Source organism: Rhinopithecus roxellana, chromosome 2, assembly GCF_007565055.1.
Source record: "Rhinopithecus roxellana isolate Shanxi Qingling chromosome 2, ASM756505v1, whole genome shotgun sequence".
Lineage (NCBI taxonomy): Eukaryota > Metazoa > Chordata > Mammalia > Primates > Cercopithecidae > Rhinopithecus > Rhinopithecus roxellana.
Genome location: NC_044550.1, coordinates 28,108,620 through 28,123,068, shown reverse-complemented (window position 1 = coordinate 28,123,068; position 14,449 = coordinate 28,108,620). Strand labels below are relative to the sequence as shown.

The 14,449-nt window shown below is 33.5% G+C and overlaps 1 pseudogene; it reads right to left on the bottom strand.

Moving 5' to 3' along the window:
• Positions 1-459: 459 nt before the first annotated feature.
• LOC104658727 lies at positions 460-1,304 on the bottom strand (annotated as a pseudogene).
• Positions 1,305-14,449: the final 13,145 nt, after the last annotated feature.

The following is a 14,449-nucleotide window of genomic DNA, read 5'->3' as shown; positions in this document are numbered from 1 at the left end:
TTTTTTTTTATTTTATTTTTTTAATAAACCTGAGAACATAAATTGGTTGTGCCATGTAGAGTCTGGGATTGCAGTTTTAGAGAGAGTAGTCAGGAAAAGCCTAACTATAAAGGAGACATTTGAAGAAAATCCAAGGAAGTGCAGGAAGGAGCCATGAAGGTATCTGAGAGAAAAGTATTCCACACAGAGGGACCAGTAAGTACAAACACTGTGAGTTAGGAGCATGCCTGGCTTTTCTATGGTGCAGAGAAAATACAAAGTGTCCTGCATGGAGAGAACAAGGGTAAGAAAAGCAAAATATAAGATCAGACCGAAAAAGAGAAATATTATATGGAGTCTAGGAAGAGTACTATAAATTTTTGCTTTTATGGTTTGATTGTTCTTGGCTTGTTGGCTAAGTTTTATTATTTTTAAAAATTCTCTTTGATTTTTTTCTCATGGTCTTCTATTTTCTTCAGGTCACATCAAACCCCTCATTTTCCCAGTTTGTAGTTTGCTTAGGCTTTACTTCTGCATATGAATCCTTCCACAAATTATACCAAAAGTCACATGGGAGATAATTTTCTTCCTCTTTGGCTTGAAAGTTGTTGGCATTTGCATAGATAATTTATAAAGTTCATCTGATGCCAGGTGTGTCCTCCTCAGAACCAGATCCATTGAGGTTTCCATATCTCCAATTCAATCTGTGGTATTCTGCAACAGATTTCTTCAACAGCAACTTATAACTTCAAAAATAAATCTTCCCTTGCTGTGTGGTGAAGTGTAAAACATACTCTAATCCAGCTGAGAGGATATTTGATACTCCTGGGCTGCTGAAGAAATCAGTAAGAAGACTCTTTAGACTTATAGAGTATTCTTTTACATCAAAATCCTCACCAGCAAATATTACCATAGATTTTGTTTTCTCAGGGCATTTACTGTTCTTAATGTCTATTAATGAGACAGATTTCTCAATGCCTAATTCTATCATATCTAGCAAAAGATAGTCATACATATGATCTATTATTAGATTATTTGTTCATTTCTTGTTATGGGAGCCATATGTGAATAAGGAACAGTCTGACTTCTTTGAAGAATTCCAGTGATATCTGATTCTAGAATGGTCTTGTAATATTTTTCTTTTTGTACAAAAAGCCACATAGATTTTTCAGTGCATACACATTTCTAAGTACTTATGTCACTGTTGCAGTTGCATTCTCCTCTTTAATCAACATGGTATTTTAAATATTTTCACTGAATTTCAGTTCTCTCTTCTCAAGGAATTTCTTGGTTCTTATTATTTTGGGCTTTACAACTTGATCCATGGCTACTGCAACCCACAACCCAAACCACGTAAAATGCCAAGTGTTTTTTGTTTGTTTTTAATATTCAATGAGATAAAAAAAAACAAGAGAAGTGACATGATATCTCCTACCCATTATAAGTGCCAGTGTCATTCTAGATCTTGTACTGAGAGTAAACTGTGCATTTCTGGGAGGGAAAGTAAGAGTGGAAGCAAGGAGACCAATTATAAAGGTATAGCAATATTTCTAAATAAGATCAGATAGAGTCTTGGACAAGAGTATTAGAGGTTGATGTGGTAAAAGCCCTAGTATGTTTTGAAGACAAGACAGAATGGAATTTTCATGTGAATTGCCCTCAGGGTCTGAGTGAAAGGAGAAAATCACAGATATAATCAAGGATTCTTACCAGATCAATGTGAAGAAAGGCGGAGACTATGGCTGGAGTAGTTTGGAGAGATGAGTGTACAACAATTTGGGGACACGTTAAGTTGGAGATGTCTATTAGAAATTCTAAACTAGATGCCACAGAAACAGACATTCAAATTTAGATTCCAGGGAAGAGAGTATGGCTGAGGATACAAGTTTTGGAATTTTCAGTGACATTTAAAGTCATGACTCTTTATTAGATCATCAAGGAAGTGACAGGAGACTGAAGAGAAAAGAACCAAGAGGTCAATTTTCCACTGAGAGACATGGGGGTAGAACAGGAGCCAGCCAAGTTAACCAAGAAAAAACAAATTGCAAAGTAGGAAGGAATCCAAGATACCACGGTGTTTTGGAATCCAAATCAAGGATGTGTTTTAAGGAGGAGGCAGTGATAACTGTAAAATGCTTTAGAGGACTCAGAAGAGAAATAAAAATTAAGCATTGAATTTACCATTGAATTATTGCTGTTGATAAAATATGTTGTGGTAGAGATGCTGAGACAAAATGTTTTATATTTTTCTTTAAGCACTATATATAAATTTGATAAATGTCTTTTTTACAATGGATATTGTTTGGAACTTATGCTTTTGTTTTGACATATATAGATATTAATTATTTATTTATTCTTTGAGACCTACTATACATAAGATCCTCTCTTAGCTTGTGTAGAGAAATCAATCCATGAGATTGACAAAGTCCCTGAATTCATGGAGTTTACATTGTTTTGGATGTAATTAAACCAATATGTGCAAATATTAAGTATTTATGCATATATTTAACTGCCATGAAAAGATAAAATATAATGAAAGGATATAGTATGAGTTGGGTAAGTGACTACTTTTGTATGTTTTTCAGAAAGGCTTTTCTGAAACTGTTAAATTTGTGTTGAGTTATGCAGTATAAGAAAGAAACAGCCTTATAAAAAGCTGTTGTATGGGGAGAGCATTCCAGTAAGAGTAAAGAGTTGCAAAGCCTCTGAAATTAAAACCATCATAATAAAAATAGCCTGTATTTACTCAGCACTAACTGTGAGCCAGACACTAAATATTTTAAATGTATTATTTGATTTAATCCTTGCAAGAAGTCTATAAAGTAGATAACATTACTATCTTTAAAGATTATAAATATGTTGCTAGAGAAATGCAGCTATGAAGCAATGAAACTCACATTCATAATTTGCATGCTTATAGACATTATGCTACTTCAAATATGTTTTGTTCAAGAAACAGATAAATAAACTATAGAGCGAAGAATCCAGGGCCCAGATTATATACAGGACTTAATGAGTGATGTAAGTTTGCTTTTTTTATTATAATACTAGTCAGACATCATTTTAATTATTATAGCTATGGAATGATATGACATACTTGTTTGCTTTTAAAGATCATTCCAACTGTTGTGTAGATAATAAAACATAGAAAATCAAGTTCTTGAAATTACTGAATTAAATTTCTCCCGTGGATGGGTAACAGTATACTCTCTGGGCAATGGTTTCTAAATGGGTGTATTTTCAATTTTATAAGTATTAAAAGTACATTATTAAATTACATTTATTTCTGCTTGGATTCATTTTTGATATACCACAATGAACATATATTTTAAGATTGCTAAAAAATAAACCAATTATTAATTCCCATAAAATATTTTCTGCAGAAGTTATTTTGTAGATGTATTCATATGATTTAAATTAAGTTTCATAAAATACACATGCTTAAGCAGAATATACACACTATGTAGTAGAAATTTAAGAAAAATTTGCATCAAAGTTGTTTAACAAATATCAAATCTTTAGTATTCTGAGGGTTAGTCCTCAGGTCTAGTTGTCAGTTTTCTGAAATTGTCATGATATTCCTGATTCTTTATCAGACATACAACAAACCTCATTCCAGTCTGTCAATCCAACTGTTCTTATTGTGAAGATACCATTTTTTCTGTTAAAAATAATATTTAAAAAACCCTTGTGTATTGAATAAATTTGGGATTAGAATAATTTCTTTTTAAAAGATATGATAGTGAATACGAACATTAAGAGAATGCAATATTTCTTTTTAAGCTCTGTTTAAATTTCAGAACTGCAAATTATAATGTAAATTAAATAATTAGATATTTAAAATGTTAACTGCAAAATATCTTGGAAAAGAAGTAAACTAAATCTTCAAGTTATTATCAAAACATTAATATGCATAAAACTGAATGCACATAACTATGATAACTTTCACTCTGTTATTTGAAAGAAGGAAATATCAGTGTGGGTGGTGTATATTTCTCCTGTATTGTAGAGATCTTTGATGCAAATTTAATCCACACTAAACCTTCATAGTGCATAGTTGCTGTCCAAGGGAGGACCAGAACAACTATCAAAGCATAGCAACACTCTAACCCTGCCAAGAGGCTCATTTTTTGTGGAGGGTCAGACTGAAACAACATATGGAACATCCTAGGATGTTTTTGAAAATAATACAGTCATTTGCTGGCAATTAATTAATAGAGGCAAAAAATCTGAGTGTGATACTAACAGAGACAGTTCAGTCAAAAATTTAATGGGAACATCAGGAAATAAGCAGTCCAACAGAACCCAACTAAAACCATTGTTATTTCTGAAGCTCAGGATGATTATGTACATGACCCAGGTCGCATCCACTGTGACGCTATCAGGTAGGGAACATTTAAGATTTATATAACTGGAAAACCACTGCTCAGTGAAATAAAAGAGGACGCAAATAAATGGAAGAACATACCATGCTCATGGATAGGAAGAATCAATATTGTGAAAATGGCCATACTGCCCAAGGTAATTTATAGATTCAGTGCCATCCCCATTAAGCTACCAATGACTTTCTTCACAGAATTGGAACAAAACTGCTTTAAAGTTCATGTGGAACCCAAAAAGAACCCTGCATTGCCAAGACAATCCTAAGCCAAAATAACAAAGCAGGAGGCATCACGCTACCTGACTTCAAAGTATACTATAAGGCTACAGTAACCAAAACAGCGTGGTACTGGTACCAAAACAGAGATATAGACCAATGGAACAGAACAGAGCCCTCAGAAATAATACCACACAGCTATAGCCATCTGATCTTTGACAAACCTGACAAAAACAAGAAATGGGGAAAGGATTCCCTGTTTAATAAATGGTGCTGGGAAAATTGGCTAGCCATAAGTAGAAAGCTGAAACTGGATCCTTTCCTTACTCCTTATATGAAAATTAATTCAAGATGGATTAGAGACTTAAATGTTAGACCTAAAACCATAAAATCCCTAGAAGAAAACCTAGGTAATACCATTCAGGACATAGGCATGGGCAAGGACTTCATGTCTAAAACACCAAAAGCAACGGCAATAAAAGCCAAAATTGACAAATGGGATCTAATTAAACTAAAGAGCTTTTGCACAGCAAAAGAAACTACCATCAGAGTGAACAGGCAACCTACAGAATGGGAGAAAAGTTTTACAATCTACTCCTCTGACAAAGGGCTAATATCCAGAACCTACAAAGAACTCAATCAAATTTACAAGAAAAAAGCAAATGACCCCATCAAAAAGTGGACAAAGGATATGAACAGACAATTCTCAAAAGAAGACATTCATACAGCCAACAGACACAGGAAAAAATGCTTATCATCACTCGCCATCAGAGAAATGTAAATCAAAACCACAATGAGATATCATCTCACACCAGTTAGAATGGCAATCATTAAAAAAATCAGGAAACAACAGGTGCTGGAGAGGATGTGGAGAAATAGGAATACTTTTACACTGTTAGTGCAACTGTAAACTAGTTGAATCATTGTGGAAAACAGTGTGGCAATTCCTCAAGGATCTAGAACTAGAAATACCATTTGACCCAGCCATCCCATTGCTGGGGATACACCCAAAGGATTATAAGGCATGCTGCTATAAAGACACATACACATATATGTTTATTGCAGCACTATTCACAATAACAAAGACTTGGAATCAACCCAAATGTCCATCAGTGACAGACAGGATTAAGAAAATGTGGCACATATACACCATGGAATACCATGCAGCCATAAAAAGGATGAGCTCGTGTCCTTTGTCGGGACATGGATGCAGCTGGAAACCATCATTCTCAGCAAACTATCGCAAGAAGAGTAAACCAAATACCACATGTTCTCACTCATAAGTGGGAACTGAAAAATGAGGTCACTTGGACACAGGAAGGGGAACATCACCCACTGGGTCCTATTGTGGGGAGGGGGGAGGGGAGAGGGATAGCATTAGGAGATATGCCTGATGTAAATGACAAGTTAATGGGTGCAGCACACCAACATGGCACATGTATACATATGTAACAAACCTGCACGTTGTGCACATGTACCCTAGAACTTAAAGTGTAATAATAAATAAATAAATAAATAAATAAATAAATAAATAAATAACTGGAAAGTACCAATATTCATTGATTGGAGGATTTAACGTTGTTCATATACAGATTTAACCTCTATAAAAACTTTCTCTTTTCTTCTTCTTCTTTTCTTTTTCTTTTTCTTTTTTCTTTTTTTTTTTTTTTTGCAGAACTTAACAAGCTGACCCTTAAATTAATTTAGAAATGCAATGGATGGTCCCAGATTCAAAATAATCTTAAAAATGATTAACAAGTTGAAGGGCTCACAATTACTAATTCAGCAAGGAAACAAAGAAATCAACACTTACACATTGGTGCTGGGATTATAAAATGGAGCAGCCGCTTTGGAAAAAAAATAGTGGTTACTGATAAACTCAGAGTATCGCATCCATGAGCCAGCATGCCAGTCCTAGGTACATGCCTGTGAGAAAAAAAAAAAAAAAAAATTATATATATATGTGTGTATATATATATATATATATATATATATATATACAGATTTATTTACAGTGGCCCAAAAGAAGAATTAACCAAAACGCCCTTCAATTGAAGAATGGGTAAGGAAAATGCATAATAACCACATGACAAAATATTTTTGACATTAAAATAGATTGAAGTACTGATGCTACAAAATGGACCAATATTAAAGAAAAAGCTCTATGTCAAAGAAGCCAAGTGTAGAACATCACATATTATATTATTTTATTCACACAAAATATTCAGTATAGGCAAATCAATAAGTATAGTTAGATCAGTGGTCGCCTAAGGCTAGGGGTAGGAAATGAAGAGTGAATGCTAGTGGCTATAGGATCTCTTTATGAGTGATGAAAATGTACTAAGATTATTGTGATGTTTGCATAACTCTACAAATATGCTAAATACTGTTAAATTGTGCCCTTGAAATGGTAAATTATATGGTATATAAATTATTTCTCAATAAAAGTATTTCAAATTAAATTACAGTGTGTATGAAACCATCCATTAACATCAGAGATAGTTATTACATCAACTTCTTACCCCGATAACTTATAAGAAAACTCTATAAATATTTTTAAAGTCTTATTTTATTTCTTGTCTCATACACTTTCATCTCTGACCTCCAAGTGTTTACCAACAGTGCCCTCAAATCTTTTTAACATTCACCAACCCTTTGGTTTCAAAGCCAATGCCACATTTTGTATGTTTTTGTTACATCGATCCCTACTTCCAAGTATTGCATTTCTGTCCACTTAGGTATTGTTGTACCTAAAATTTACCTAAAAATTTAATGACTTGAAACAAAACATTAATTTTGTTAGCTCTCATTGATTTGCTGAATCCAGGATTCAAAAAATGTTCACTTTTGTGGTTCCATCCTTGGGTGCTTATGTAGATTCAGCCAGACAATGACTGAGGCTGGCATATTGCTGGGGTTTGGATGCTGGATGAGTAAGTGGTTAGCCCAGCATCTCTTTTCTTCATGGAATGCTAATTTAGTGTTTCTAACAGCAGAGTGATACAATAGCCACTAGTATGTTTATGTGGCACGTGAAGCCTTTAAAACTTGGGTATCCCAGTATTTCAGCTGAAAAGACAAAAACTGCATCATTTTTCATGATCCACAACTGAAAGTTATAGAGCATGCCTTCTGATACATTATTTTGGTCACAAAATATATTAAAACCCATTCAAATTTAAGGGGATGAGGATTATACAATATCTCATGATGAAGAGTAACAGGATACTAGAAATAGAAACATGTTAGAGGAGAGATAATGTTGCAGTCATCTTGGGAAAATGCAATCTGCCAAAGCATTATATTGAAAATTAAAGAAATGCATGTTCAAAGATATGCTAAATGTTAGCAAGAATAGTGTTATTTTGTGAAGTAATTCAAAGCACACAAATTGTTGAATATGAGAAAGATAATTTGAAATATAGCATTATATGTATACATGCTATAAAAATCACAGAAGTTTGATATTGGTGTTGAAATGAATAGATAGAAGGAATAAACAGAAATCATAAAAATTTGAAGAAATAGTAGTATGTAGTGTCAGCAACTACTGACATGAATTTAATATTTTATAATAAACATGAGTTTGTAGTTCATTGTATACACAACCACATACAAACACAAAAAATAGACAGACAAACACGCACACACATATGTCAGTCTTGGAATTACTGGTTTTGAATATACCATGTTGGTACAAATGTCATAGAACCTACTGAAAATGATAAAATTAAGCTAGGCCATCTTTTCTACGCAGAAATAAGTTAATAAGGCTTAAGCATTACATATAAGCCATATAGCCACAAAGACACTAAAATGAGAAAGATAAACATTTACAAAAATATAAGTTTATGTCCAAAAATATAAATACAGTAAAAACAAAATAAGCAAACAAGGATAATAATTTTATTTTAAAAAGTTTTAAAATGTCTAAATGTTTTGTATTTTAAAATAATTCCAAATCAACTGTTAAAAACCAGAAATCCAAGAGCAATTCTACCAAGTATTATTATATCCACACAAGTTAGTCATTATTTGCCCTGTTATTTGCCCAGAATATCTGGTCTTTCTCACAAACATTCAACTTTTCAGTATTCTTAATTTCCATTTGTTTCATTTTAAATGATGTATCACTGCACCTTTGCCCAGCTTTGTAATTGCTGGGTGAAGAAACATCTTTCTAAAGTCAAAATTTCCGGCTATAACAATTTATACAATATATTAGAACATTTAGACCATTTACATTTAATGGGATTATTGACATCACAGAGTGAATAGCTATTACCAGTAGCTTCTCTGACTTGACAAATAAGTTGCTTCAAAAAGAAGCTTAAAACATTATTATATTTCTATACAATGTTTAAAATCAGGTATTCAGAAAAAGATAAGACCTATTTACTTTCCAAAAATCTAAATTCAAAGTGACAAAAATTTTAAACCTTGACCAATAATTAAGTTTTAAAGTTACACACACACATACACACAGACAGAGAGAGAGAGAGAGAGAGAGAGAGAAAGAGAGAAGGAGAGGGAGAGAGAGTTAAATATATATATGTATGTATATACGCTTAATTATGTAAGGATATCAGAGGTTGCCAATGAATGTCAATAGAATGCACATAAACATTTCAACATTGTTGATTAGGGTTTTGTTAGTCATCAAGACACATAATTTACCATTTACATTGGCATTAAAATGCCTCCCCTTGACATCCTGTCACTCATGATGATGAACAGAAAAAATACAACTACACTGGCAATCAACTAATGAGCAATAAAATGTAAAGACCATTTAAGAAAAAATATAAATATTCATAGCTTATTTAAATAGAAGACAAACATAGGGAGAGGCACCAAGCCCTGTATACAAAATTTCAAGTGTTTAAGTGAACTACATGTTAAAATATATGTATATATACACATGTATGTATGTGTGTGTATAGATGTACATATATATACCTATATACATTATGTGTATCTGTTATTAGCAGGAGGTGATATTTCAGGTGAAGAGTACAATATAAAATTTATTACTATATTTTTGTATTTATTACTACATTTTAAAGTGCTTTATATGTATTACTATATTTTTATTATGCTTTATACATATTAAATATTTTAAATCTCATGATTACTTTATGCAAATCATATTTTATTTCTATTTCTATCTGAAACACACAAGAAAATGTTAAGTAATATGCAGTGTCACACAGTGTGTAGGGAGCAGAACCACTATTCCAAGCCAATTAGTCTGGCTCCACAGACCGTGCCCTTAGTCGGGATGCTGTACAACCTTTCTACATGTTCCATGAGGTTGTACATAGAGGAGAGGAGAAAGATAGAAAACAGTCTCAGAGAGGATATCATGTGTAATAGACAGTCTCAAAACACAGATACAAATCAAGAACCTCTGATAAGAAAGTTGAAGTTTTTAACCACATAACAGAAAAGAGGAAACAAAATAAAAACAGGAGTCCATGGAGTCTGAATTCCAGATTTGATTCATTAGATGTAACGGTAGAGCAGAATGAGGGAGGATAAATAGTAAGACCCATGTTTTAGTTTCTATGTAAAGACTTACATTTGTGTGAAAAGATGAGAAAGTAAATAACTATTTGTAACATGTCTAATGCAAAGAAAACATGGCTCTGGGAAAAAAAAAAAAGGACTCCATAGGTACTGACAAATTTTGATATCAATGAATGAATAAACTTTGCACCTTCAATAATATTATGTGGTGCCTGGAAATATAAAAAGGAAAGAAGGAAGGAATGAAGGAAAAAAAAGAAAAAGAAAGGATGAAAGAATGGAGGGAAGGAAGGGAGCTCTATAACTTTTTGTTACATTAGATATCAATTATCAATCCCAGTGCACAGTTGAGGCTAGCTAGCTATTGACACCATCCTTCCAACAGATTAGTCTCTTTACTCTGTACATTTTACTTGTCTGTCACTTTTTACATGATGTTGCTTTAACCAAAAGCTTCTTTCTTTAACACCAACTCAAAGAGTATATGTACTTCATTGCCAAATCTATTCCACTCCCACATAAAACCTTTGACTCCAGGCCACATAGGTCTGGTATCCACTTGTTTCTCCACCACCATAGTAAGCATGAGTTGAGTGCCTTTCATGGTTTAGGTGGTGTGATGGGGCTGGAAAGTAAGCAGAGCTCAAATGTATTTAACACACTCATGATTCAGATTGAAAAATAATTAAGGAAATCAGTTAAACTTCAGTGCATTTTAGAGATTAACTGAATACAAAAGGAAGCATGTCAGAAAGTTCTCCAATTCATCAAGATAGATCCAGAGCAAGCTCTCCAAACTCAACAGTGCCGGAACTGACAAATATTAAATGCATGAATATACAGAAGTGAGAAATTGCAGTATTCAGTTTGTAGATTTGATATAAGAATTGCATAGAAGACTGTACATAAGTAAGAAATTAATATGACGAGAGTAAATGAGACAAAGTTTTGTGCACTAAGCTGCTCTGGGAATACACTCAGGAATTTTGAGCAGGGGAGTGTCCTGATCAAATTTGCTTTTTAGAAAGGTCATTTGAGAAGTACTGTAGAAAATAGATTATACAGTAGGTAGAAAAAAATAGTTTGAGACTTTTCCTGAGGAATCCCATGAGAAGTGGTGAGTCAGGCTGTGAGAGTAAAATGGGAGATAAGGATTTATGAGTTAATGAGTGACAAAACCTGCAACATTTATTGACATGATAGAGTGTGTAAATGCAGATATGTGGTGACTTCAAGATTCTGACTTAAGAATATGAATGAATTAGTCACTCAGATAGAGTATTCGAAAAATGTATTTTCATAGGAAGTGACAAAGAGTCTGGTTTTGTGGCAAAATGAGTTTGAGATATTGATGGGATATCCGAAATCCTTGAGAGCAGGCACTTGATACATTTTGTTGATCACTGTGTTCCCAGGACTAAAAACTGTGCCTGTCATACAATATTAACTTAGTAAAAAATTACTGAATAAATGAATGTTGAATGAAATAATTTTGAATAGATATATTTGCTAAAGACATTCAGTTCATCAGACGAAAGTTGGAAAACAGATGTGCTTGACCAACAATTGATTATCTAGTGGTGGAGGTATAGGACAAGGATAGAACCTTGAGAATAATATTTTAAGATGAAGCAGCAAAATCTAAAGAAAAGGAAGGTCCCAGAAGGTAGGGGAAAATCCAGGAGAACGTAGTGTTCAAGGAGAGGAGGAAAAAAAAAAAAAAACAAAAAAACAGAAAAGGAGCTTCCATGAACAGCAAAAATTTTATAATAATTAGTTAATATTAGTTAAAGGAAAAAAAGGTGGCCTTTCTGTTTGCTAATATAGAAGAAATGTAGGAATTAAAAAAGAGCAGGTTTAGGAGTTTTAGCAAGTTTGTTTGTTTGTATTGCAAAATCAACATAACACTATGTGATGTATGCTACTTAAAAACACATACGTCTTTTAAAAGATAATGCTCTAAGCTCAAGTAGGGCAGAGACAGTGTTTAATTTGGATTTGTATATATGTACATAAGTGTGTACGTGTGTGTGTGTGTGTGGTAACAGAAGGGACTTTGGAGTTAGAAAACCCTCAATCAAATTTCAATCTCGATGGCTTTCCAGCTGAGTAAACTTGGATAACTCTGAGCTTTCTTACTTAGCAAAACTGGCAAAAGAGTACAAACTCCTCGAGAAATATTAAGCAGTAAATAAATAACAAATATAAATCACCCAGAACAGTGTTTTAAACTTAGTAGATGCTGAATAAAGGGCAGTTGTTTTTATTTCCAGTGTTTAGAACCTTCTTTGTTTTATACATACAGTGAGAATAAAATTCAAATATGAATCTATTCTTTCACATATTTTGATTACCTAATTTAGTATTCTGGGAAGAAGAAGATGAGAAAAATAAGAAGCAGGACTGTGTATTATGAATCCTTTAAAATACAGTGCTGCCTGGGATTGTTAGCTACAGCCTTACCTAAAACATGAGTAAAGAGCTCATTCCTGAAAAGAATGTGAGCCTTCTGATAGGCAATTTTGAACATATTCAGAGTACAAGATTCAATGATACATGAGCAGATGAAAGTTCTTTCTCCTCTATTCTTTCTCTTTCCTCCATGAATTTATCTTGTTTCTCACCTGAATCTTTGCTCAATCTGCCAGAGCTAACTGCCCCATCTTCCTACCTCTTGTGGTCAGAGTCTAAGATACCATTTTCTTTCCCTTTCTCAGGGAAGCATGATCGTGATGGTGGACCATGGCATTCCTCCATATAGAAAAGCTTGGGTCTTCCTATTTCTTCAGAATGAATCTCTTGTAAGGCAAGTACACAATTATTTTGTTCATATATATCTTGCAAGGATTACTGTATTAAAGTTCTTACCTTAACAGGGTTAGATGACCATTAATACCAGAGGAAAACAAAAATTATTCTGTCAGACTCACACCAAAAATGGAAAAAAATTTTTTGAGGGTCACAAAAATTATGACTTTAAAATATATCTGCTACAGTTTGGATAATCATCCCCTCCAAATCTCATGTTAAAATGTGATTTCCCAGTCTGACCAACATGTAGAAATCCTGTCTCTACTAAAAATACAAAATTAGCCAGACGTGGTGGTGCACACCTGTAATCCCAGTTACTTGGGAGGCTAAGGCAGGAGAATTGCTTGAAAACCTGAGAGGTGGAGGTTGTGGTGAGCCAAGATCTTGCCATTGCACTCCAGCCTGAGCAACAAGTTCATCTGAAAAAAAAAAAAAAAAAAAAAAATATATATATATATATATATGTATATGTGTGTGTATATGTATGTATATATGTGTGTGTGTGTGTATATATATCCCCAGTGTTGGAAGTGTGACCTAATGAGAAGTGTTTGGGTCGTGGGGTGGATCCCTCATAAGTAGATTAATGGTAGCAGAGAGATTAAGGAGTTGTCACTGTATTAGTTCACCAGAGAGAGTTGGTTGTTAAAAAGAGCCTGCTCTCTCTCTCTCTCTTTATCTCTCTCTCTCTCTTGTTCCTACTCTCTTGCTGTGTGATCTCCACAACACTGATGACCAGACCTTTTGCCTACCTTCCACCCTGAGTAGAAGCAACACAGATGGTCAATCTTGAGCTTTTCCACACATCAGAATCATGAGCCAAATACACCGTTTTTTTTCTTTTTAAATTCCACAGCTTCATGTGTTCCTTTATAGCAACATTAAATGGACTAAGACAATCTCAGTCCCTACTACGAAACACAATTAAACAAATAATGATATAGAGTTAGCTTATATAAAATCACATCCAATGAACTATAATTCCACATAATGAGGCTTCTATGTAATTAAATTCTCTTCTCTAAACATCTATTCTGATCTGCCTTTTACAATCTGTATTGGTTTTTGCTGATCCCTATCTGAGTATTATCATTTTATTTTAACCCTGGTGGTTAGATGCGATATTCTTAAATTGAAATCATAATTTCTATTTGTATAAAAAATCTCCGGGGATCTGTTTATGAGATAGATCAAAGTTCACTTTAAATACAATTTTTTCAATTGCCTTTCTAAAACATTTCATTCCCTCTTTCACATTCTGCACAAGCCCTGCAGCTCGTTACATTATAACCCTGGAATACTCTCTCTGTGGATTTCTCACTAACTCTGCTTTCTGACCTAAACACTATGCCTTTATGACCTATATTCTTCCTTGATTCTTTTTTTTTTTTTTTTTCAGCACACTGAGGCAATGGGAAAGATTTTATTTTGCTTTCCAAGTATATGTTCCTGCTTAGGAGACAACCTAAAAATGAATTTGGCATTTGGGCAGAAATATGGAAAAATGAAATCTATTGCATAGCATTTTAAAGT